The 24,589-nt window shown below is 36.6% G+C and overlaps 1 long non-coding RNA gene across 1 annotated transcript in view; it reads left to right on the plus strand.

Moving 5' to 3' along the window:
- The first annotated feature begins 251 nt into the window (after positions 1-251).
- Positions 252-24,589, plus strand: part of LOC139038612 (uncharacterized) — a 219,256-nt gene continuing 194,918 nt past the window's right edge. The window contains exon 1 of the long non-coding RNA XR_011491636.1: positions 252-329. This is a non-coding gene — a long non-coding RNA (uncharacterized lncRNA). The remainder of the gene's footprint in view (positions 330-24,589) is intronic.

Raw genomic sequence — 24,589 nt, forward strand, 5'->3', positions numbered from 1 at the left:
TAAAAAATTTGTCTTAAACTTAAAAAATGCACATATTTTCACCACAGATTACAGTGGCATCTTATGTTGCCTACTGGGAAGTGATCTGGTTCATGTTATTTGGTAGAATTATCAGTATCCTTTTTAGTTCATTGTTTTGAATATTTTTCAGTGAAAAAAGTCATCTCAGTCTTATATTTACATTGTTTAACAATATTCCAATTAAATCAATTAGAACATGCAATTTATTACTGTTTTTATTTAGGAAAATCATTCATATATTGAAACATACATGGGATCCATCAGTACAAAGATTTCCCCAATCATCTTAATGAAACGTCAAAAATTTTGTAAGTAAAACTAGATTTCTTTTCATCTTAACTTATAGAGACGTTGCTTTTAGCTACCTAACTTTCAGGTACTCCAAATGTAGTATGGAGACATTTTAAATGTTAAAGAGTCTTTTTTTTTTTTTTTTTTTAGTACAAAAAGAATTTAGTTCTTATTTTCCCTTATCTTTGTGAAAGCAAAAAATAACATATTATCTTTCTGTTTTTATTTTCTAAGTTGTTACTGAGCTGCTGCTTCTTTAGTGAATGACTAGAGCTTTCATAAATTTGTAGGAGGAATAATAAAAGGGGTTTATGTATAAAATTTATAGCAATATATTATTTTTTCTGCATAAGAAGTGATGTGAGAATACCAAGTGACATAACTGTAATTCAAAATTTATTCTCTCAAAAGTATAAAAGAGATATTTGGAAATACAATTCATGATGAGTGGAAATGCAATACTTGTGTCTTAGAAGTATATCAATGAAATGAATACCAGTCTAATACCTGCCAACTTTTAAGCATCAGCTTATATATTAGGAGACTGATTGACACCATCAAAAATAATAAGATCCAGGCTGTGTCTACACTCATGACTTTCTTTAGATGTATTGCTAACTGTCTACCCCACCTGTTGGCATTTCAGAAAGTTAATTTTTATTTCTTCTAATTATTTGAATAGAGATAGAAGAGAAAGGTCTAGGTATTTTTTCAGTGGAACAAAGACACTAAGGGGAAAAATAGAATGCAACATTAATTTGGGTCAGAACAAATGGTAAAAGAGAATAGCTTCTAAAGTTTTTCTGTTTTAAAATATGTTCATATACTTCAATGCGGGAGGCAGATGGGAACATCTTGGTAGTGTTTTAAGTGTGGTGTGAAAGAGACTGCACCTTGAGCCCTATCTTTTGTAACTGGGCAATATGACCAGCTAAAAGAAAGTGTTTTCTAGTTTTCTTTTCTGGTAGGTATCTGCATATGTCTGATTTCTCACCTACATGATGAAAGGGTTAATGTTAAGTGGGACTTAAGAGTAGGCTCCATAAATGGAAAGGGCTCAAACCCATTTTTCCTCTTACTTCCTCCTATTCCTGCCAGAGCAGGGGTGTAATCACTAGAGATTCAGTAGAAATCTTTTACAATGAGGTGACTTTCAAGATAGAAGCTAGGCTCTTAAGTATAGAGCTGTGGAAAACTAGGAGGCTGAGTCCCTGATGACCTTGTAAAGCTGTACGTAAACTCTAAACTGCTCTTTTACAGGAGGGAGAATTACCTTTCATCTTTTTGTTAAGCTACTGGCTTTTAACTTGGCTGCAAATTGGAAATACTTGGAGAGTTTTGAATACTTGAGATGACTGGGTTCTATTCCAAGATATATTGATTTAATTTATGTAGGATGCAGTCTGGGTATTGGGAATTTTCAGAGCTCCCCAAATGATTCTAACATGCAGCAAAGTTTGATAACTATGAATTTAAAATAGTTCTGTTTTTTTCCTTGTGTGATAGCAGAGGTGTTCTGTTACAGCTGAAGAAAATTACTAACTGATACATTGATTGTGCATAGTTGGATTTAGGTATTATTCTTTTGATTTACCATAATTTATTTGATAAATTGAAATTAACTCACAGGGTACAAAATACTATGTGAATTTTGTTAAAACTAAACTAATTGCTTTATATTACTACAGTTAGGAATAGTTTAGCATGCTACTTATAAATACAAAATTGCTATAAATGTATTTAAAGATTGAGAGATATTTTATTAACATATCTGGCAAATATTTCTATAGTTAAAGTGAATCACTAATAAAATCAAAGTATATTTGATGTTTTATGTTGTAAGAAAGATTACTGGTAATAGAAACTAGGGAGTTTAAATTTAATAATTTGATTAGTTGACTGAATTTAAATAATGGGAAATTTAAGTAAGATTTATGATCTTTTGAAAGCATTAGCATTTTGAAAAATTATTGGGACAGAAACTAATTCTCATAATAAAACCAAGTGCTTGTATTTTATCTTAATACTAGAACACTGCTCCAATTTCATCATTTCACTAATATTTTTTTGCAAAATTTTCTTTTTGAAATTGTTAGAATATGAGGGGTTAGACTAGTTTCTCTGAATGAGACAGGATCAAACAAATAAAAGCTGAGTATGGACTACTGGGCCATTTCAGAACCCTGAAAACTCCAGTGAATCTATTCACTTGTTAGCTTTTATTCACTGATCCCTGCCAGGTACTCAGAAGTACTGAGAAAAAAACACTATTCATCTCCCAGAATTCGTCTCACAAATATAGTGTTTCTATACATAATATTGTTTACATTGGATTCTACTGTTATTTTATGACCAACGTCTGGCACTTGAGAAAAATGATGAGAAGTAATAAATTATTATCCAGAGAAGCATGCAGACCTAGAGCTGGCCCAAAAAGATACAAAAATGACCCAGAATTTTTTTTTAATTAGCAAATTTAGTCATTTACTTTACTTTCTAATAAGAAAGTCTCAAATGTTTTTACTTACAATGATTATGTTTTACCGGATTGTGATAGGCACTCAGATGTAAATACAGAGTCCAGTTGGCTCCAGGGAACGTGGGGAACTCCTTGGTGAGATGCTTTTGTGCATTAAACAGTAATTAAGTGAAACTCAGCACAGAGAATGCAGAGACCTACCTTCTCAACTCACCTCCTCAAGTTCCTTCCCTAATTTGGCTCAACAACTACATCCTCCAGGGAGAAAATCAGAAGATGCCACTATTGATTTCAGAATACTTTTTCCCTTAAGTGTATCCTATTATTTCACAGATGCTTGATATATTTTTTCTCTCTCTCTGACTATATCAGTTTATGTATGTGTGCCCGCTAAGTTGCTTTAGTGGTGTCCGACTCTTTGTGACCACATGGACTGTAGCCCTCCAGGCTCCTCTGTTCATGGGATTCTCCAGGCAAGAATACTAGAGTGGGTTGCCATGCCTTTCTTCCAGGGGATCTTCCCAACCTAGGGATCAAACCCATGTCTCTTATGTCTCCTGCATTGGCAAGTGGGTTCTTTACCTGTGAAGCCTGAGTTTATTTATATTGAACCACCTAGGCTCGATCCCTGGGTTGGGAAGATCCCCTAGAGAAGGAAGTGGCAACCCACTCCAGTGTTCTTGCCTGGAGAAACCCATGGACAGGGGAGCATGGGATCACAAAAAGAGTGGGACCAATTCAGTGACTAAACAACCACAATATATATATGTAATATGTATGTATAAAGTTTTCATGGATTTCCTTTATTGTCTTTGTTTTGTCTTTGATTTTCTGTATTTCTTTCCCCCCTTCATTCTGACTTCTAATTTCCATGATAACATCTTTCTCTAACATGTGGAACAATTTGATTTTCTATTTATATTTAACAATTAAGCAATACTGGATGTTTAAAAAGAAACCTGAGACTTTTCAACTGGTGGACTATTTTAATTGGGGGACATGATACCACTTGTTTCTAAGTCATTTCCCCAGAGAGAAATCTTCCAACCTTCTCCCTGGAGGATATTCAGCCAAACTAGGAAAGGAGACTGAGGAGTAGGTAAGTGGAGAGAGAAGGTCTCTGCATTCTTGTATATACTATCACTTAATCTCTGTTAGTCTGCCTTTGAATATCCAAATAATAAATCTCATTGTTTTTGCCAGAGTAGTAAGTATAGTCGACATTGATACTAGGTTGTAAAGCCTCTTGTTATTGTTGTTCAGTCACTCAGTCCTGTCCGACTCTTTGCGACCCCATGGACTGCAGCACACCAGTCTTTGCTGTCCTTCACCATCTCCCGGAGCTTGCTCAAACTCATGTCCATTGAGTTGGTGATGCCATCCAACCATCTCATCCTGTGTTGTCCCCTTCTCCTCCTGCCTTTAATCTTTCCCAGCATCAGGGTCTTTTCAAATGAGTCAGTTCTTCCAATCAGGTGGCCAAAGTATTGGAGCTTCAGCATCAGTCCTTCCAGTGTATATTCAAGATTGATTTCCTTTAGGATGGACTGGTTGGATCTCCTTGCAGTCCAAGGGACTCTCAAGAGTCTTCTCCAACACTACAGTTCAAAAGCATCAATTCTTCAGTGCTCAGTCTTCTTTGGTCCAACTCTCACATCCATACATGACTACTGGAAAAGTCATAGCTTTGACTAGACAAAACTTTGTTTGCAAAGTAATGTCTGTGCCTTTAGAGGGGCTTATTGCCTCTCATACTGAAGCTTCACCCAGAATCTATAGCTTGAACCCACATTTCCCCCCATTAGATGACCCTTGTAAACTGAAGTGTTAGTTTTATGTGCTTTGTGAAGTTCCCCCTCACCCATTTACTTTCCAGCTTCCATGATTTTCATACCTCATCAACTTTTTTTGTCTCCTTTATTTTTCTTTGTGGAAGCTTTTTAATCTTTTTATTCTCATTTCATGGGTATTTTAGGAGGAAGTTTATTTTTAACCCAACATATTTAACCAAAGTCTTTCTAGACTCATTTCCCACTTTTTCCACTTTGAGAGGGTATTATCTTAATCTAAGTGAGTTTTATAAAATTACCTTGAATGTAAGGCTTTCCTGGTAGCTCAGATGGTATCTACCTGCAATGCAAAAGACCTGGATTTGATCCCTGGGTGGGGAAGGTGCCCTGGAGAAGGAAATGACAGTTCATTCCAGTATCTTGCCTGGAAAATCTCATGGACAGAGGAGCCTGGTGGGCTACAGTCCATGGGGTCCCAAAGAGTTGGACACTACTAAGCAACTAACACCTTGAATGTGTGTATGAGTGGTTATATTAAGGTGGAGAATACCAAATCTTAGAGAACCCGCCATAAAATAGGAAGTTTAATTCATTCTCATTTTTACTGATCATTATGCTTTAGGACTTTTTTCTGCAGTCTTCATGTTTTTCCATTGATTATTTTGTCTTTCTATTTTGTTAATATTTCCTTCCTACCCTTGGGCTGAGATATTTTATCTTCTTTTCTCCCTCCAGCTGTATACAGTTACATTTGCACTTCTGTTGCTGTGTTTATATAGGTTACCCTTAAAAGTTTTAAAGATATATTTTAGGTTTTCTATTTCTACTATTGTTCGGATTTATTTCCTATTTCTATCCTATGTTAAATAATATAAAAATCTTCTTGATTTCACACTTTCTCTTTAAGATCATCTCTGATTTTTCTTCCAGAGTTTTGTATATTTTAATATTATAAATCAAAAATTATGTTGAAATTAACTTCAATTATCATATTTTTCAATACAGTTTCTTATATTCTTATAAGAATATTATATATTTATAATATTTCTTATATATTTCTATTTTATTTACCTTTTTTTTTTGACTATGTATACTGTACTGAAGGTGGTAAAATATCTGAGGACATCACTTTCTGAATTTCTAACTTTTGTCACTATCCTTGAATGCTAATGGGTGTAAAGTTATAAGTAATCAGCATACTAGCTCTTTCATCAGCCCAAGGTCCTATTCCCATTTTCAGATATCCTTTGTCAGAAAAATTTAAGCCTTTAACTTGTCAGAAAATCACGAATCATGATATCAGCAGCTTGTAACTTTCCTTCTTTTCTTCCTCTTCCTCTGCCTTTCCTTTTTCCTTTCTTCCTTCTCTCCAATTATTTTCCTTATGCTAGTTTGTGGAGAACCAGTTTCTTCAGGCTCTAATCTGATTCTCTAGCTTCAAACTGAATCTTAAATTCTTTTCCAGAGAAATCTTTCAATTTTTTAAGAGCAGAAGTTCTCCAGCTATCATATCATAATAATTACCTGGACAATAATTCAAATACCTTTTACAGGAAATAAACTCCAGAAAAGGAACTTGAAAATATGAATGGTCACAGACACCTGGTATTTTTATGTATCAGAAGATAAGTCTTCAGAATTTTAGCCTGAGAGTAAAAGCTACTGTTTCTAGCTTTTTAATATATATGTGGGGGTAGGGAGAGCTTCATTGAATCAGTTCAGTTTAGTTCAATTCAGTTGCTCAGTCACGTCCGCTTCTTTGTGACCCCATGAACCACAGCATGCCAGGCCTCCCTGTCCATCACCAACTCCCAGAGTTTACCCAAACTCATGTCCACTGTGTTGGTGATGCCATCCAACCATCTCATCCTCTGTCATCCCCTTCTCCTCCTGCCCCTAATCCTCCCAGCATCAGGGTCTTTTCAAATGAGTCAGCTCTTTGCTTCAGGTGGACAAAGTATTGGAGTTTCAGCTTCAGCATCAGTCCTTCCAAAGAACACCCAGGACTGATCTCCTTTACGATGGACTAGTTGGATCTCCTTGCAGTCCAAGGGACTGTCAAGAGTTTTCTCCAACACAAAACATCAATTCTTTGGCGCTCAGATTTCTGTACAGTCCAACTCTCACATCCATACATGACTACTAGAAAAACCATAGCCTTGACTAGATGGACCTTTGTTGGCAAAGTAATGTTTCTGTTTTTTAATATGCTGTCTAGGTTGGTCATAACTTTCCTTCCAAGGAGCAAGCATCTTTTAATTTCATGGCTGCAGTCACCATCTGCAGTGATTTTGGAGCCCAGAAAAAGAAAGTCAGCCACTTTTTCCACTCTTTCCCCATCTATTTCCCATGAAGTGATGGGACCGGATGCCATGATCTTAGTTTTCTGAATGTTGAGCTTTAAGCCAACTTTTTCACTCTCTTCTTTCACTTTCATCAAGAGGCTCTTTAATTCTTCTTCACTTTCTCCCATAAGGGTGGTGTCATCTGCATATCTGAGGTTATTGATATTTCTCCCAGCAATCTTGATTCCAGCTTGTGTTTTATCCAGCCTGGTGTTTCTCATGATGTACTCTGCATATAAGTTAAATAAGCAGGGTGACTATATATAGCCTTGACGTACTCCTTTTCCTATTTGGAACCAGTCTGTTGTACCATGTCCAGTTCTAGCTGTTGCTTCCTGACTTGCATACAGGTTTCTCAAGAGGCAGGTCAGGTGGTCTGGTATTCCCATGTCTTTCAGAATTCTCCACAGTTCATTGTGAGCCACACAGTCAAAGGTTTTTGTTTGAAAAATAATATTTTTAAATTATTTAAAAATATCTACCCATTATAAGCAATAAGTGATATTTGAAAATAATTTAAAAATATTTGTTTTAAACACAGTAGGATAGGTTTTTCTAACTTCTCTCTCGGTACAGATAATTGATTAGCTTTAATGTTAAATTTGTTTAGAAACACAGCTTGTAACTTTCAGGAAACAGTCAACAGTTCCACCTCTAGGCTTAGTTAACCTTGCACAGGTCTGGCTGCTTCATGTTGGTATGGGTCTTAGCTGATTAGAAACATTCATGTGTCTAGGCCTGCTGTGTCTTCACCAAGGGTTCATGTGGTGCTTCTGTTGTGTACCATAGATAAAATAAACTCAAGTTTCTCAAACCTTTTCTCTTTCTCTAGTCTCACTCTCTAGACCTTTCAGATTTTTTTGCTTAGTTTAAGATTCTGACTTCCAACTCAAGTGTGTAGAAAAATAGCCTTTTCACTGTGGAGCACCATTCTTGATTACTGAACATTGTAGTATACTTTTGGTTCTGTTTTCATATGTCTTCTTAGCAAGGAATACCCAGCACACAGATTCCACATAATGGAGTCCCCCTCTTACCAGATGGCTATCATGTAGCTTGTTCTAATAACTTTCTTCCCTAAAAATAGCTTTCCTATATATGATATATCTATTCTTATTGCCATAATCCCCTAACTTAGGGGCAATGATTTTATCTGACTGATTAAAGAATATTAGAATTTTAACATTCTTAAAACATTATTGAACATATAGGCCTGTGTTTTTCTATATATACATGCTTCTCCCACAGTAATAATAACAACAATCTTTGAAATTTCTTTATGATTGATGTCACCATTAAGAAATTTTAAGACAAAATAGTCTTAATGACTCTACCAAGTCCTTTTGGTTTAGTATAGAGCCATGAAAGGAAGGACCCTCAAATTAAGCAAATTGATTTTGAAGCATAAATACCAGATCGTAAGGTCCAACATAGAGACTTATTACAGTTCTCTGGGTGAAGCAGTTGGAACACAGGATATTTAGCCACCAAAAGAGTAACAGTTAAAATTAATATAAGTATAGTTATGCACCATTGTAATTATCTGATATATAACTTGAGTTTTCAACTTGAAAATGCAAATAAAAACCAGATTAACACTGAGAAATCTAATTAGTTATCAGACAAGGACATAAGATGAAAGAGTTCAAAGACTTTTTAATCTCAGCAAATGTAATCATCTTGTTGTTTCAATCCTGTGCTGGAGGTTACTTTTCCTGTTGTACGTCATTTCTCCCTTAGTGTTTTTCAATTATTCAGTGTTCAGTTCTGTCTCATTTCATGAGCCTCTGCTTATTTCTTAAATGACTTAATGATGTTTCTTCAGAAAATTCTGTTAGTGCTTATATATGCTTAGTTAATATTCCAGTTGTGAAGAATCTCAATACTAGATCTTATCTCCAATTATGATTGTGTAGGCAGCAGCAAGAAGGGAATAGTTAAGTGTAATTGTGAAAATACTGTTCAAATAACATGATTTTATAATTATAATGTGTCTGCACAAATATTAAGGCATGTATATGTCACAACACTGCATATGAAAGAGTCTTCTGGAAATTACCCATCTATTGTTCTCATCTGTTTTCTGTTGACCATAAGAAGGATTTGCTTACTAGAATCCTTTCAGTTAGTTAGAGCCATAACCTGTGATTGGAAGCAACATTGTCATTTTCTGATTGGGGCATTTAATTTTTAGTAAGAAGGTCACAAATGCAGGCTAATGTGACTCCAATACGGTGTTGTCTTTCAGCCCCTGTGTGACTGTGAATTAGCCCCTGATCCATAGAGCTCACCAACCACAGATCACACATATAAAGAGAAATAAATCTGTATTCCCTTAAACTGATGAGAATTGAAGGTTGTTTCTAACAGAATCACTTAGCCTATTCTGGTCAATATGTTATCTCATTTTTAATTGCCTTAATTTAAACAGCCCAACAAATTTGTGAGATATTATTCCCCTTTTTCCCTGGAGTAAGAAACGGCAGCCCACTCTATTCTTGCCTGGAAATTCCACAGACAGAGAAGCCTGGCAGCAAAGCGTCAGACATGACTGAGCACACATGCATGCATTCTCCTTTTGCAGATAAAGACAAACTCCTGGCATAGAAAGGACCATTTTCTTAAGGATTTTGAGCCTGTTAGAATAATACATGGGAATTAATTCTAAGCCTGATACTCTTCCTACTATTCCAACTGCATTGCAAACTCAGTGGTAAAACAACTGCAGTGTGTTTTCCATCAGAGCTGTATTGGTTTGCCGGATTGTTCAGGAAAAGCAGGGGACAGAGCTGCGGTGATTTTTAGTATTCAATTTTAGTCTAGCCAAAGAGAAAACATCTGCTGCCTTCATTGCTGCTATAGCTGTAGGAGGTGCTCTCCTTAGGTTGAAGCCTGAGGGGAGAAAACCAGCTGAATGGGATTGGAAGGACTTTTCTCCCCTTAGGTTTAGAATGTTCCTTGGTTATACTCTCTATCATAGGGATGCAGATGGGAAGGAGAATGAATTTAACATGGCTTGTTGCTTCATGTTACTCAGTTTAAGTGACAGTGTCATTTTTAAGATTCTCCTATCACAGAATGTGCGGTCAGATCATGTTCTGACATTTGACCTAAAGAAAAGATCACAGTAAGCATATTTCAAATGATATGTTAATTTCACATAATGAATATTGTTTATTGGCAGACTCTAAGAACTAGAGCGTTTTTGAAGGGAAATTTTACCCTACGTAATTGAGAATAGTGATTAGATATGCAGAACCAAGAATTAGAGCACTTACGAGCCAAGCAGCCTTGGAAAAAGTTATGAAACTTCTATTCAGATAGCTGTTGATTTCCCTGGTGGCTCAGTTGGTAAAGAATCTGCCCACAATGTGGGAGACCTGGATTTGATCCATGGGTTGTAAAGATCCCCAGGAGAGGGGGGTATAGCAACCCACTCCAGTATTCCTGCCTGGAGAATCCCCGTGGACTGATGAGCCTGGCGGGCTACAGTCCATGGAGCTGCAAAGTCAGACATGACTGAGTGACTAAGTGCAGAGGGAACAATAACATTTGGTGAATTTTCTTTTCTTTTCTTTTTTTTATTAGAATAGAATTGCTTTGCAATATTGTGTTAGTTTCTGTTGTACAACAACGTGATTCAGCCATATGTATACATATATCTCCTCCCTTCTGAACCTCCCTCTCTAGAGGGGAGCACCGAGCTGAGCTCCCTATGTTCTTACAGAAGCTTCCTGCTAGCTATCTATTTTATACCTAGAGGTTTGGTGAGTTTTAATGGGAAGATAAACTGGAATCAAAATTGCCAGGAAAAATATCAATAACTTCAGACATGCAGATGATACCACCCTTAAGGCAGAAAGCGAAGAGAAACTAAAGAGCCTCTTGATGAAGGTGAAAGAGGAGAGTGAAAAAGCCGGCTTAAAACTAAGCATTCAAAAAACGAAGATCATGGGATCTAGTTCCATCACTTCATGACAAATATATGGGGAAACAATGGAAACGATGACAGACTTTATTTTCTTGGGCTCCAAAATCAATGCAGACAGTGACTGCAGCCATGAAATTAAAAGATGCTTCCTCCTTGGAAGAAAGCTATGAGAAACTTAGTATACTAAAAAGCAGACATTACTTTACTGACAGGTCTGTCTAGTCAAAGCTATGGCTTTTCCAGTAGTCATGTATGGATGTGAGAGTTAGACCATAAAGAAAGCTGAGTGCCGAAGAATTGGTGATGTTGGAGAAGACTCTTAAGAGTCCCTTGGACTGCAAGGATTTCCAACCAGTCCATCCTAAAGGAAATCAATTGGAAAGACTGCTGCTGATGCTGAAATTCCAATACTTTTGCCACCTGATGCGAAGAACTGACTCATTAGAAAACATACTGATGCTGGGAAAGATTGAAGGCAGGAGCAAGAGATGACAGGATAAGATGGTTGGATGGCATCACTGACGGGATGGACATGAGTTTGAGCAAGATTGGGGGAGTTGGTGATGGACAGGGAAGCCTGGCATGCTGCAGTCCATGGGGTCACAAAGAGTCGGACATGACTGAGTGACTGAACTAACTGACTGAATGGGATGATACATGGGAAACACTTAACTGAGTGTCTGGGACAAATAAAGCAATCAAATAATTTTGGAAGTGAAATGTTTTGCAAGTTTTAGACTGATTGAGATGAAAACTTTTGTGTAAGATTGTAAATAAACTTTTTATCTTCTTTAATACAGGCATTTGAATTGGAGAACTCAACTTAGTAGTACATCTTTGACATTTTAATTGAACCAACCATTGTATTAGTCAGCTTTTGTTAGGTGATGTTGTGTTAATAAACTATTCCAAATATCTGTGGCTTACAAAAGCAAATATTTATTACCTGTTTCATTACATGTTGGCTGTAGGTTGTCTTAGGCTCTATGCTAAGCTCTGTATCTTCTTTATTCCAGAATCCACAGTGAAGGTTCAGACACAGTTCAGGACACTATTAGGCTGGTAGCACAAAGAACGAGGTGGTTGAGTCATGCAGAGATGTATAATCTATCTCTTAGGAAGAAACCATCATTTTTATAGTAATATAGCCTCTTTGGGTGCAAATATTTATTACTTTTCCTCCCACAAAGTGTTGGGTTGGCCAAAAAGTTAGTTCATAAGTTGTTATGGAAAAACCAAAACAAACTTTTTGGCTAACCCGATACATGAACCCTCTCCTCAAGGGTGACATCAATCATGAAATCGTGTTCAGTGTCTATGAATGATTATCTGCATCAGCTCTAGCTGTGACTTTGCTAATCTGATAATTGTGAACCTTAAAGAGAATTCATTTGTCTCCCAAACAATCTGTTTATACAGTGGAATGGGGCAAGATAACCCCAGTAAATCCTATAATTCAGAAAAGGAAAGAGTGTGAAGTGCTTAGCAATCACTGCTCCATAGTAATTTTGATGTTCTTTTATGTTGATTTCATAAGGGTTCCTATACTCAGGATATGTAGAACACACTTGATTAGGCACTTGCTTCCTAAAATCCTCTTTCCTTTTCAACCTGACTAATAGTTCTATTGGAGGCACAACTCTCAAAAACATGATCAGCTTCTTATATTTTCTTGTAAAAAAAAAAAAAAAGTCTCTTTCTTTAGATTTAAGTAAGGGCTACTTGACTTTCCTGTGTGTTCATGTATGCTAAGTTGCTTCAGTTGTGCCTGACTCTTTGCGACCCAATGGGATATAGCCTGCTAGGCTCCTCTGTCCATGGAGATTCTCCAGGCAAGAATACTGGAGTGGGTTGCCATGCCCTTCTCCGGGGATCTTCCAACTGAAATGATCTAATGAGTACTCCATTTACCAGTTCACACCATTTAAAATTATACTCATAATTTCTCTTTGATTTGGTCTTGCCACTAAACTGAAGTTTTGTAGACCTTTGTATTTTTCAGTTTTGTCTGTTTTATGGTTGGAAGTGAAAATCAGTTGCATTTTCCAATTGTGAAGGTCATAGAATTTCTAGATGTTCTAAATTCTCTTTTACTCTGTTTGTAAACTAGCCAATTCTTTCCTGAACTCAACTCTTCCTTATAGAGTTTTACAATATATATAAAATTAGTCATGGACACTAATCACATTTCCAAATTCTGTTTTCTTACTTTACCTAAAGCCACAAGATCTTCAGGTGCAATTTTTAACAGAAAACAATTTCACCAGTTATTTGCCACTGCAGAAAATGAGTTTTCATCTTTCTTGACTCTAATAAATAGTTGGTGGGATGTCCACTATCTCCCAGAGACACACAATTTAGAATTTTTTCTGCAGTGCCCTAATTATAACTGTCACTTGCCATGTCAGTCACCTTTCTCTAAGCTATGCTATAGTAACAAGCATATTTTATGTCCAGATTTTGGTGGCATAGCACAATAAAAATTTGCTGACATTACATGGCAACTTTGGTTTGGCTGTCAGCATCTTGTGGCTCTGGTTTCTGTCTCTTTAATTCCAGAATCCAGGCTAAGGAGTAGGAACATTATCAAGTTTACTCTAGAGAGGAACAAAAAGCTGACTCTCCACATGATGGCTCTTAAATCTTCTGCTTAGAAGTGGCATGATTATTATCCATTATAGTTTAATGAATTTAGCAAGTTAATGGCCACATTTGACATCAATAGATAGGAATATATAATACATTCAGTTGGTAAGAGTAGTGAATATTTTCATAATGATGTAGTTTACTTCAGTCCCTTTTGGTCACAAACATTTGCTTCTGAAATGATGTCAGTGCTATTTGAAAAAAAAATAATGCAATCTACCTCATCTATCTGTTCAGACATGATTTGAGGAACTGAGAAATTATAGGACTTCTCCGTAGAGTAGGGATCTCTGCCTCAAAGTTCTTGACACATGAAAGAGGGATAGACAGGAAGAAAACACTCTGTATTGAGGCAGGCAGCTCCAACAGAGATGGGGAGTCAAAGGCTGGGTTATACCTGTGCAGGGACCTCTGATATCGTGGCTCCACAAGGAGGCATTGAGCACTTACCTGCATTAGTTCCTTCTTTGATGAGGAGAAGTTAAAGGAAAACCATAAATGATATTCCACAACTCTTCCTCTCCCGGAGTGGAGTAGAAGTTCCTTACTGTTAGGAAAGCATATTTTCTTCTAGTTCCCAGACTATTTTCCTCTTATCTCATTGAACCTGACAGTCAAAGCTATGGATAACTAACATTAGGTTTTCTCCCTCAGTAAAGAGGTGCCCCTAGCACAGCTCATATATGCTTGATCCTATTTTTATCAAGATGCCTCTTCAATAGCAAGAAATACTCCTTTATATGTTTTCCTTAGCATCCAGGGTGAGCATCTCAGCTTTCCCCCAGAAATCTCTGAAATGGGTTCTAAAAGAGACATTCACAAATTACCTGAAACATGCACGTGCACGGGTGTGCTAAGCTGCTTCAGTCATGTCCAACTCTGCGACTCTATGAACTTGTACCCTACCAGGCTCCTCTGTCCATGGGATTCTCCAGGAAAGAATACTGGAGTGGGTTACCTTATTATTAATGAAAAATTTGCTGCTCACTTTTATTTCCCACCGTTAATAATGCCTAGCCAAATTGTTCAATAAAACTGAGTTAAGACTAGGCAACAAGCTCAAATGTCAGCATAAGTCATAATATACTGCCAGGAATGTAAAATTATCTATCTATATATCTACACACCAAAATCTCATATTAAATCCCCACAAATTAAAGTATAAAGTTCTGCCTTTTCCACTTTCACATTCTTCTCATTTTCTGTCTAATATAACTGTTTCAGATGCCTGGGTTGAAATGAATGTCAGTCAGCAGCAGCTTGGGCTTCATCTCTTCATTTTGAACGGATGTATTTTGTTTGTATTTATAAAGGTAAATCAACCCAACCTGAAGTCTATCACGGGACTCAGTTTTCCAAAGAGTTAGTCAAGAGGACACAACAGAGTATTAGTACTCTAGCCATATTGCCATAGGAAAATTTGAAAATAAAACAGATTGCCCATCAAGTCATAATACCCAAATCATGCCAGTACACTTTAGAGCCATATGCTAACAGTCAAAACTGTTAGCAGAAGTTTAGTTATCTAGAGAGAAGAAGTAGGGAAACGGGGAGGAAGGAAATAGGGGAAAAGGGGGGGGGGAGAAAAGAGAAAGGCTGTGAGTTTATTCTTGCAAAATCTATTTGATTTTTTGTTAATCTATTACTTAAATACTTAGTATTAATTGGATGAAGTGTCCCATTCAAAGGATACTTATGATTCTAGAGTTATCATAAATCACATTTTGAGGAAAACTCCAAGATAGTCTAATGGTCTTCTTTTTAAAAATGTGATATTCGAATACTCCTGCTTTCTTGCCAAATTTTGAAATATGCAGCAGTGACACCTACAATACCAGGATTTACTTTAGTTTCCCATTTCCCAGTTTACCTTTAGGTTTGATCTCTCATACTTAATATCCCTCTTGATTTTTATTTCTCCTTTTAACCTTGGGTTCCTGACATCCAACCGAGAATGAGTTTTCTCTCTCTTTCCTGAACAAAGTGCCCATATTTTTAAGAGCCCACCAAGCTTACAAATCTATATTCATAGCCTTGTATTTTTCTTTGACCCATTCTCTTAAACTCCAACCATGTATACTTTTGGTAGAATATCTGAATTTCTCCATCCTGGAGATGACCATGCTGTACTGAAAAAGCCCTTCTTTGTCTCAGAGTTTCTAAGTTTATCAATATTGAAGTTCCAGTTTGGCCCCATATCATGAGTGTCAGCATTTTTCACAAAATATTACAGAAGAAGAGGAAACAGGTGATCTTTTATGGGTCACTGAGAGATGAAGAACTAAGAACAAGCAAAGCTGCAGGTTTTGCCAGAGATTGTAAGTCAACACCTTCTCTCTAGAAGTGAAGAAGTTTAAAATTTTCAATAGCAATGGAATTACTAGACTAACCAATTTTCTGGAGGGCCAGAGTTTGGGAGAGTCATTTATTTTTTAATAGTTTCAAAATCGGTTTTGGTCATTTGCAACAGTTACTGTGATATTGCATCAGATTTAGAAATTCTTAGAGCTATTAATTTTCCTTCCTGGAGAAGTAATATTTTGTCTCTTGTTTGTCTCAGTTTGGAATCATGGTCACTATCATTTTTTCCTAAGACTTTGTCCTCAGGATCCCAGTTAGTAGAAACATTTAAAATAAATATAAATAAATATCTATTTTTCTTCATAATTTTGAATTTACAAGTAATGGGGATATAACTGATATTATTTCATGTAGTGATTGAAATACTTCTACTTACCACTTCTTTCTGTGTAGCAGTGGAATATGCCTCTAGTGTTGTGCTTCTGTATACTCTTCATCATTTACAATTGTTCAATTTGGGTTTTAAAGCTTTCATGTGTTAGATTACTTACTGTTTTCTATTTCCACCATGTACAAGGCTAGGCTATGACGTCTGCTTTCCTTTTTACCCCTTTGCTCTTGGATCCACACATTTGTTTTCCTATTACATTTCTCTATGCTTTCCACCGATGTTCCATGATGAGTTATGAAAGCACTTAGGCATAAATCTTATCGACTGTTTGACCATCATATTGGATAATTCTATAAAGAATATAACCTAGACCAATATTATCAGCTTTTATCTATTACAGATCTTTGTAACATGGTTTATCTTTAGTGTGTCTTACTTAGAGCTCTAGCTTTATAAATTTTCTGACCACATTCCCTCAAGAAATATATACATATGCTTTCTCAGATGAAAGCAAAAGTACCACAAACAACAAAAATAGTAACAACAAAAGGTATTACCTTGAAACTATCAAATGTTTCTTGAAGTATTTTAGACTGATCTTAATCCTCCCTTCTGAAATCTTTCTGAATTTTCTTCAACCACCTGTCTGTGTATGTTTTCAAACTGAGGGTTCCCAATTGCACTTATTACAGACTCTCCCTCTGCAGTTTTGAGTTATTTTCAATGGTTTTTTAGATCTGGATTGTCCCTGTGAGCCTAATTTTATATTTTTTTCCTGTGATTTTGTTTCCCTTTCTTTGTCTCTTTGGGCCCCATATACTCCATCATCTATTAATAACATAATATACACAAGTCTGACTTCATTTCCTTTTATTGGATTTCACCATCCCACTGTTCTTGTTCTAAGAGCAAAATTCAATCTGATTTTGAAACTACTATAGGTTCTTATTGACAGTCTGAGCAAACCTGCATTCTGTAGTTGGTGATTTAAAACATATAATTATTAATAATGATTTTATTTTTTCTTTTATCTGTCTCAATCTAAGAAGAATATCTCAATCAAAAAAGAGTCTGTGCTTTTCAGCTGGCTGAGAAAGCCAGTGACTCCACTCTGATAGCTGCTGTGCCCTGGTCTCTAAAATCAAAGCCTTTATCAGGGCTTAATTAATTAACTATGATGAAACAATTTGAGACTATTGTCTAGAAGTCAGTTGCAAACCACTTAAAAAAAATCAGAATCTTTAGTTTCTTATTTGTTCATTTACAAAGTAACAGCAATTGAAGCAATATTCTATGGTGTTAAAGTTTAAAAGTGGTGATAGATTGAAAAATCACCAAATTTCTTTAGCACCCCCCCAACTATATCCGCATGCTGTTTGATTTTGCAGTTTTCCTCACTAGAGTATATATTTTATTTGCCCTCTCTTTGAACTTGGACTTGCCTTTTAAATCATTTTGGCTAATAGAATGTTGTGAAATTAATAGGGTACCACTTCTGAATCTTGGCATTAACAAAGCAACTTCCTGCTCCCTTGAACTCCTGCATCTAATATAACAATTCCACCTACTTAAGGGGTTAGAAGTGCATCTAAGAGAGATGAGGCCATCATGGACCAGCCAACAGTCCCTCTCCAAGCATGTGAGAGAACTCAGTCAAAATTATCAGAGGGTCTGCTTTATCTATACCTGATACAGACCTATGAAGACTAGGGTGGGCTCCTAGATGACCCCCCCCGCCCCCCCCCAATTCTATGGATTCCTGTTAAACCTATTGGTTGCTATTTAAACTGTTTACTTTGGGGTAGCTTGTAATACAGCAGCATGGTGATGGTTGACAAATAATAGCCTCAATCAGGGTCCTATGGTCTGCCAAAGTATGTGCAACATGCCCATTGTAATTAAAGCTTTGGGACTATAGTCCTCATTAAAAATAGAATGCAGTAATTTCATTCAGTAATACCTTAAAAACCTCCTGTATACAGAATCTCTGCCAATTTCAACATCAGCCTTAATTGAAATTAAATAGACTATCTGCCTCAACATCATCTTCAGTGTGAGAAAAGGCCAGGTTGTGTTAGAGGTATGGTCAGATCCATGCCTAATTTTCCAGCAACTAATAGTCTCTCTTTCTGAAGGTTGCCTCTATTGAAAACAGACTCCGGCCTGCAGAAACATACATTTCTTCATAAAAGATGCTTAATTCTCTTCTATGTTTTTTAGACCCATAATTTCCTTCTTTATCACTATTTATAAGATTATTTTTCCCCGTATTTTGGTCATTCTGACTCAGGCTAAATAATCATATCTCTAGTGAGTGCTCAATCAACATACAAATAGGGGACAGAATAGGAATTAAGATATGTCTAGATTGAATAATGTAACTTGAACATAAAATAATATTTTATCATAAGATATGCTTTAATAACTTGCAATTGGGACATGAAGAACACGGATATGTGGATGTGGAATTCAGTAGTGCTTTTTTCTTGACACTGAATGGCACCCCCTTTAAATTGAGGTTAGTTATATTTCTTTATTTGACCAATGAAATGTGAGAATAAGTGATATTACATTCCTTCCCATCTGAAACCTTTTAGAGCAATGTGTGATTCACAGTCTTTCCCATTTTGGGGGATTCCTCAAAGCATATGAAAATATAGAACTACTATCTGCTAAATTCCCTGATGGAGTAAATCCTTCTAATGAATCACACTGAATATGTAACCTGAGTAAGTTATAACCTTTGTATAAAGCATGGAGACTTCAGACTTGTTTGTCACTGTAGGGTAACCTGCATTGTGCTTCTTTTTTTAATCCCATAAAAATATCTGAAATGATTATAAATGACTGATGTCATATGTTTTTGTTAGGTTAGTACTCACTTAGAGTGGTTTTAGTTTCTTGTTACTGGAGGCTGGGAAGATGGTATTCCAAGATTTTCAGTGGAGTAGTAGAACAAAAACTGCAGCTTTGCTGTAAATTGGAAGGAAGATAATATACTTAATGAGAATTAAAGCAAATACACTTGGATAAAGTAGTAGTATATATTAGTTGTTGACTGCTTTTGAGAAGAAACTACAAAGAAGAAATGAGTCCAGAAATTGCTGTTATTATCTCAAAGTTTGGTGAGAGAGTAGAGAGAGAGCAGAAATTTTGGGATTTGTAGAGGTGAAAAGATAACTAACTGCTTCTTAAACTCAAATAATAAAAGATAAAATGGAGAAATTCTTTGACCAATAAAGACAAATGAAATCTCAGCCACAAGGCAATACTGAATCAAGACAATAGCTGATAGATTCATTTTGTTAAAACTTTTCTGTCAACTAAGCTGTCTCAGTGTAAAGGCCCAACTAAGCGGGTAGTTTCAATACATCTTTTTAATTAGAAGAGAGGAAACTCAAGGAAAAGAGACAATGCATGGTTCTTCCACTAAAATTTGATAGGTGGCAGAGAAATGCAATAAAATTGAGAGAGAGCTAAGGGTATGAGAAAGCAAAAAGATATTAAAAACGTCTGAGAAGCCTAGAAAAGACTGCGTGCAGTAATTGATATATGAGATAGATTTGATTGAACTATGTAAGAAGCCCGTGAAGGTTTTAAGAAGACTGACAGTCAGTTCAGTTCAGTCGCTCAGTCTTGTCCAACTCTTTGCGACCCCATGGACTGCATGCAGCATGCCTTGCTTCCCTGTCTGTCACCAACTCCCAGAACTTGCTCAAACCCATGTCCATCGAGTTGGCGATGTCACCCAAGCATCTTGTCCTCTGTCATCCCCTTCTCCTCCTGCCTTCAATCTTTCCCACCATCAGGGTCTTTTCTAGTGAGTCAGTTCTTCACATCAGGTGGCCAAATTACTGAAGCTTCAGCTTCAGCATCAATCCTTCCCATGAATATTCAGCACTGACTTCCTTTAGGATGGGCTGATTGGGTCTCCTTGCAGTCCAAGGAACTCTTAAGAGTCAAAAGCATCAATTCTTCGGCATTCAGCTTTCTTTATAGTCCAACTCTCACATCCATACATGACTACTGGAAAAACCATAGCTTTGACTAGACAGATCTTTGTCGGCAAAGTAATGTCTCTGCATTTTAATATGCTGTCTAGGTTGATCATAGCTTTTCTTCTAAGGGGCAAGCATCTTTTAATTTCATGGCTGCAGTCACCATCTGCAGTGATTTTGGATCCCCAAGAAATAGTCTGTGAAGGTTTCCATTGTTTCCCCAAGTGTTTGCCATGAGGTGATGGTACTGGATGCCATGATCTTAGTTTTCTGAATGTCAATTTTTAAGCCAGCTTTTTCTCTCTCCTCTTTCACTTGCATCAAGAGGCTCTTTAGTTTTTTTTGCTTTCTGCCATAAGGGTGGTGTCATCTGCATATCTAAGGTTATTGATATTTCTCCTGGCAATCTTGATTCCAGCTTGTGCTTCATTCAGCCTGGTATTTGGCATGATTTACTTTGCATATAAGTTAAATAAACAGGGTGACAATATAAAGCCTTGACATATTCCTTTCCCAATTTGGAACTAGTCTGTTGTTCCATGTCCAGTTCTAACTATTGCTTCTTGACCTGCATACTGATTTCTCAAGAGGCAGGTCAGGTGGTCTGGCATTCCCATCTCTTGAAGGATTTTCCAGTTTGTTGTGATCCACACAGTCAAAGGCTTTGGCGTAGTCAATAAAGCAGAAGTAGACGCTTTTCTGGAACTCTCTTGCTTTTTTGATGATCCAAAGGATGTTGGCAATTTGATCTCTGGTTCCTCTGCCTTTTCTAAATCCAGCCTGAACATCTGGAAGTTCATGATTCACGTACTGTTGAAACCTGGCTTGGAGAATTTTGAGCATTACTTTGTTAGCATGTGAGATGAGAGCAATTGTGCAGTAGTTTGAGCATTCTTTGGCATTACCTTTCTTTGGGATTGGAATGAAAACTGACCTTTTCCAGTCTTGTGGCCACTGCTGAGTTTTCCAAATTTGCTGGCATATTGAGTGCAGCACTTTCACAGCATCATCTTTTAGGATTTGAAATAGCTCAAGTGGAATTCCATCACTTCCACTAGCTTTGTTCATAGTGATGCTTCCTAAGGCTCACTTGACTTCACATTCCAAGATGTGTGGCTCTAAGTGTGTGATCACACCATTGTGGTTGTCTGGGTCATGAATATATTTTTGTATAGTTCTCCTGTGTGTTCTTGTCACCTCTTCTTAATATCTTCTGCTTTTCTTTGTTGTTAGTCACTCACTTGTGTCTGGCTCTTCTATTCACAGCTATTTGAAAGGCCTCCTCAGACAACTATTTTGCCATTTTGCATTTATTTTTCTTATGGGTGGTCCTGATCACTGCCTCCTGTACAATGTCATAAACCTCTGTCCATAGTTCTTCATGCACTCTATCAGATCTAATCCCTTGAATCCATTTGTCACTTCCACTGTATAATTGTAAGGGATTTGATTTAGGTTATGCCTGAATGGTCTAGTGGTTGTCCTTACTTTCTTCAATTTAAGTCTAAATTTTGCAGTAAGGAATTCATGATCTGAGCCACAGTCAGCTCCCAGTCTTGCTTTGCTGACTGTATAGAGCTTCTCTATCTTTGGCTGCACAGAATATAATCAATATAATTTTGGTATTGACCATCTGGTGATGTCTATGTGTAGTGTCTTTTCTTGTGTTGTTGGAAGAGGGTGTTTGCTACAACTAGTGCATCTCTTGGCAAAACTCTGTTAACCTTTTCCCTGCTGCAAATTTGCCTGTTACTCCAGGTATCTCTTGATTTTCTACTTTTGCACTCTAGTCCCCCATGATGAAAAGGACATCTTTTTTGGGTGTTAGTTCTAGAAGGTCTTGTAGATCTTTATAGAACCGTTCAACTTCAGCTTCTTCAGCTGAGAGATATACCAAGGGAATATTTCATGCAAAGAAGGGCACAATAAAGGCATAGACTTGGATTACTGTGATACTGAATTGTTTGCCTTGGAAACGAACAGAGATCATTCTGTCATCTTTGAGTTTGAACCCAAGTATTGCATTTTGGACTCTTTTGTTGACTATGAGAGCTACTCCATTTCTTCTAAGGGATTCTTGCCCTCAGTAGTAGATATATTGGCCATCTGAATTAAATTCCTCCATTCCAATTCATTTTAGTTCACCGATTCCTAAAATATCGATGTTCACTCTTGCCATCTCCTGTTTGACTGCTTCCAATTTGCCTTGATTCATGGACCTAACATTCCAGGTTCCTATGCAATGTTGTTCTTTACAGCCTTAGGCTTACTTCCATCACCAGTCACATCCACTACTGGTTATTGTTTTTTCTTTGGCTCCATCTCTTCATGCTTTTAGGAGTTATTTCAGAGGATTGCGCTGCCAAAGAAAACACAAGATAGAGTAAGATATTCTCAATTCTCTTTCCAAGACTTAAAATGGCTATTGGATCCCCAGCATTTTCCATGAGCAAACATTATTCAGCCTACAAATGTGTCTCCCCCCACCAAGGTCTGATATATGTGGCTAAGTAGATTAATGAGAATGGAGTTATTACCAAGAGGGCAGACTCACAAATCAATGACCAATCTCAGTAGAGCAATGAATGGAAAGCTCTTCCTAAGGAGCAGAATTGTGAACTAATTAAGAGATGTTTTCCATCCTGTAGTAGGAGGGAGTCCATGAATATCTGCCCAGAAGGATTTCAGGGTGTTACAGCAAGTGGCTTTAGGATATATTTGCCTTTCTTCCATTTTCCAAGTTGAGTCTTTATTGTAGTTATACCGTGTCTTCCTCCAGTGTATACCAAGTGCATAGAGAGCACTTAATTTGGTTTTAGTTCTCCAGATCAAAGAATGTGAATGATCCCATCCTCACACCATATACGAAAGTAATTTCCACGTGAAATAAAGATCCAAACTTTACAATAAGTTCTATTTATATGGAGATCTCTAGTTTTTATCCAAAATTCTCAAATAAGAACTTGACTTTGGATATTTTAAATGGAACATTTTGAAGATAGGGATCAAACGGATGAGTAATTGACTGTTGGGATTAATGATGCTTGCTCACAGCAGTGGCATGAGTGATATGGTACAGGAAAATAATTAGTCCCTAGAGTTAATACTAACTCTTTTAGCTCCCTAAATTTATCCACCATTGTTTAAATTCACCAGCTAATTTCTAGCTGGGTCAAAAAAGAAGTTGCCCTAGATACTGCATCATTAAGTACATGCGGGATAGAGTAAAGGGGGATGTGATATACTTTGAAGCACTTAATATTAAACATCAGGAAGTGGTAGATTGAATTTATGCTTCATATACTCCCAGGGGATGAATTAACATAGAAGTATATTTAGAAATAAAATATCAACCATGATATAGTTTTACAGAAGCCATATGGAAAAAAGCAAACTTGTAAACACTGTGCTAATGACTTACACACAAATTCACCTTTAGACTACAAACAGCTGCTTTTGGAAAAATCAACCTTAAAGAGGTTTATGCTTTGATTGCCTGAAACTAAGTTATCTTGCTGCAAAGCTCAGGGAAAAAAAACAAAGTAACATTTTGTAGGTATCAGCATAACTTCTGGCATGTTAATCTGGCACCAAGGCTTGAATAAAGGTCATTTGATTCTCTGTTGGAGATTACGATAGCCTTTAACAGAAACATGTTTAGATTAGACAAACCAGAGGACACGAGTATACAGTATGTTGAAATAGAGTCTGTTTATGCTGAAAATATCTCCATAAATGGAGTAAGCATAGGTATTTTGAGAGCTTAAACCATTCTGTTTTAAGGTCCCAATGCTATTATATATTTTTTAGGAGTCAGAGGAGTTTAAACCAAAAGCTTTTTTTTTAAGAATAAAAGATTAACCAACATTTAGATATACAGTAGAGTCAAGTTCTCAAGATGACTCAAGTCCTGCTCTTTTAGTTCTATTTGTTCCTACTATTTTCTCTTTCTTCTTCACCATCACTTTTTCTCCTTCTGGAAAACTCCCAGTGTTGTACAGGTATGTTATAATATCTCATAACTACATTTAACATATCCCTTCAACCACCTGTTTCTTTGCTCATCTTTAAAGCAAAATTCCTCAAAATATCACCACTTTCCTTAATCCATATCTATTTACAAAAACTGCTGGTTTCAAGGTCATCAATAGCTTCCATGTTGTTAAATCCAATGATAAATTCTTGAAGTACATCTAACTGGATTTATCAGTAGCATTTAACACGAATGACTATCACAACTCCTCTTGAAACACTTTCTTCACCTATCCTCCAAAAAACAAACAAACAAAAAAGAGTCTCTTTTTTTTCCCTTTTCTCTCACTGAGTACTCTCTTAAAAGAGATACCAAAATATCTTTTTTGGCTTCTTGCTGATCTGACCTCTAAGCATTAGAGTA

Source organism: Odocoileus virginianus, chromosome 16 (assembly GCF_023699985.2).
Source record: "Odocoileus virginianus isolate 20LAN1187 ecotype Illinois chromosome 16, Ovbor_1.2, whole genome shotgun sequence".
Classification (NCBI taxonomy): Eukaryota; Metazoa; Chordata; class Mammalia; order Artiodactyla; family Cervidae; genus Odocoileus; species Odocoileus virginianus.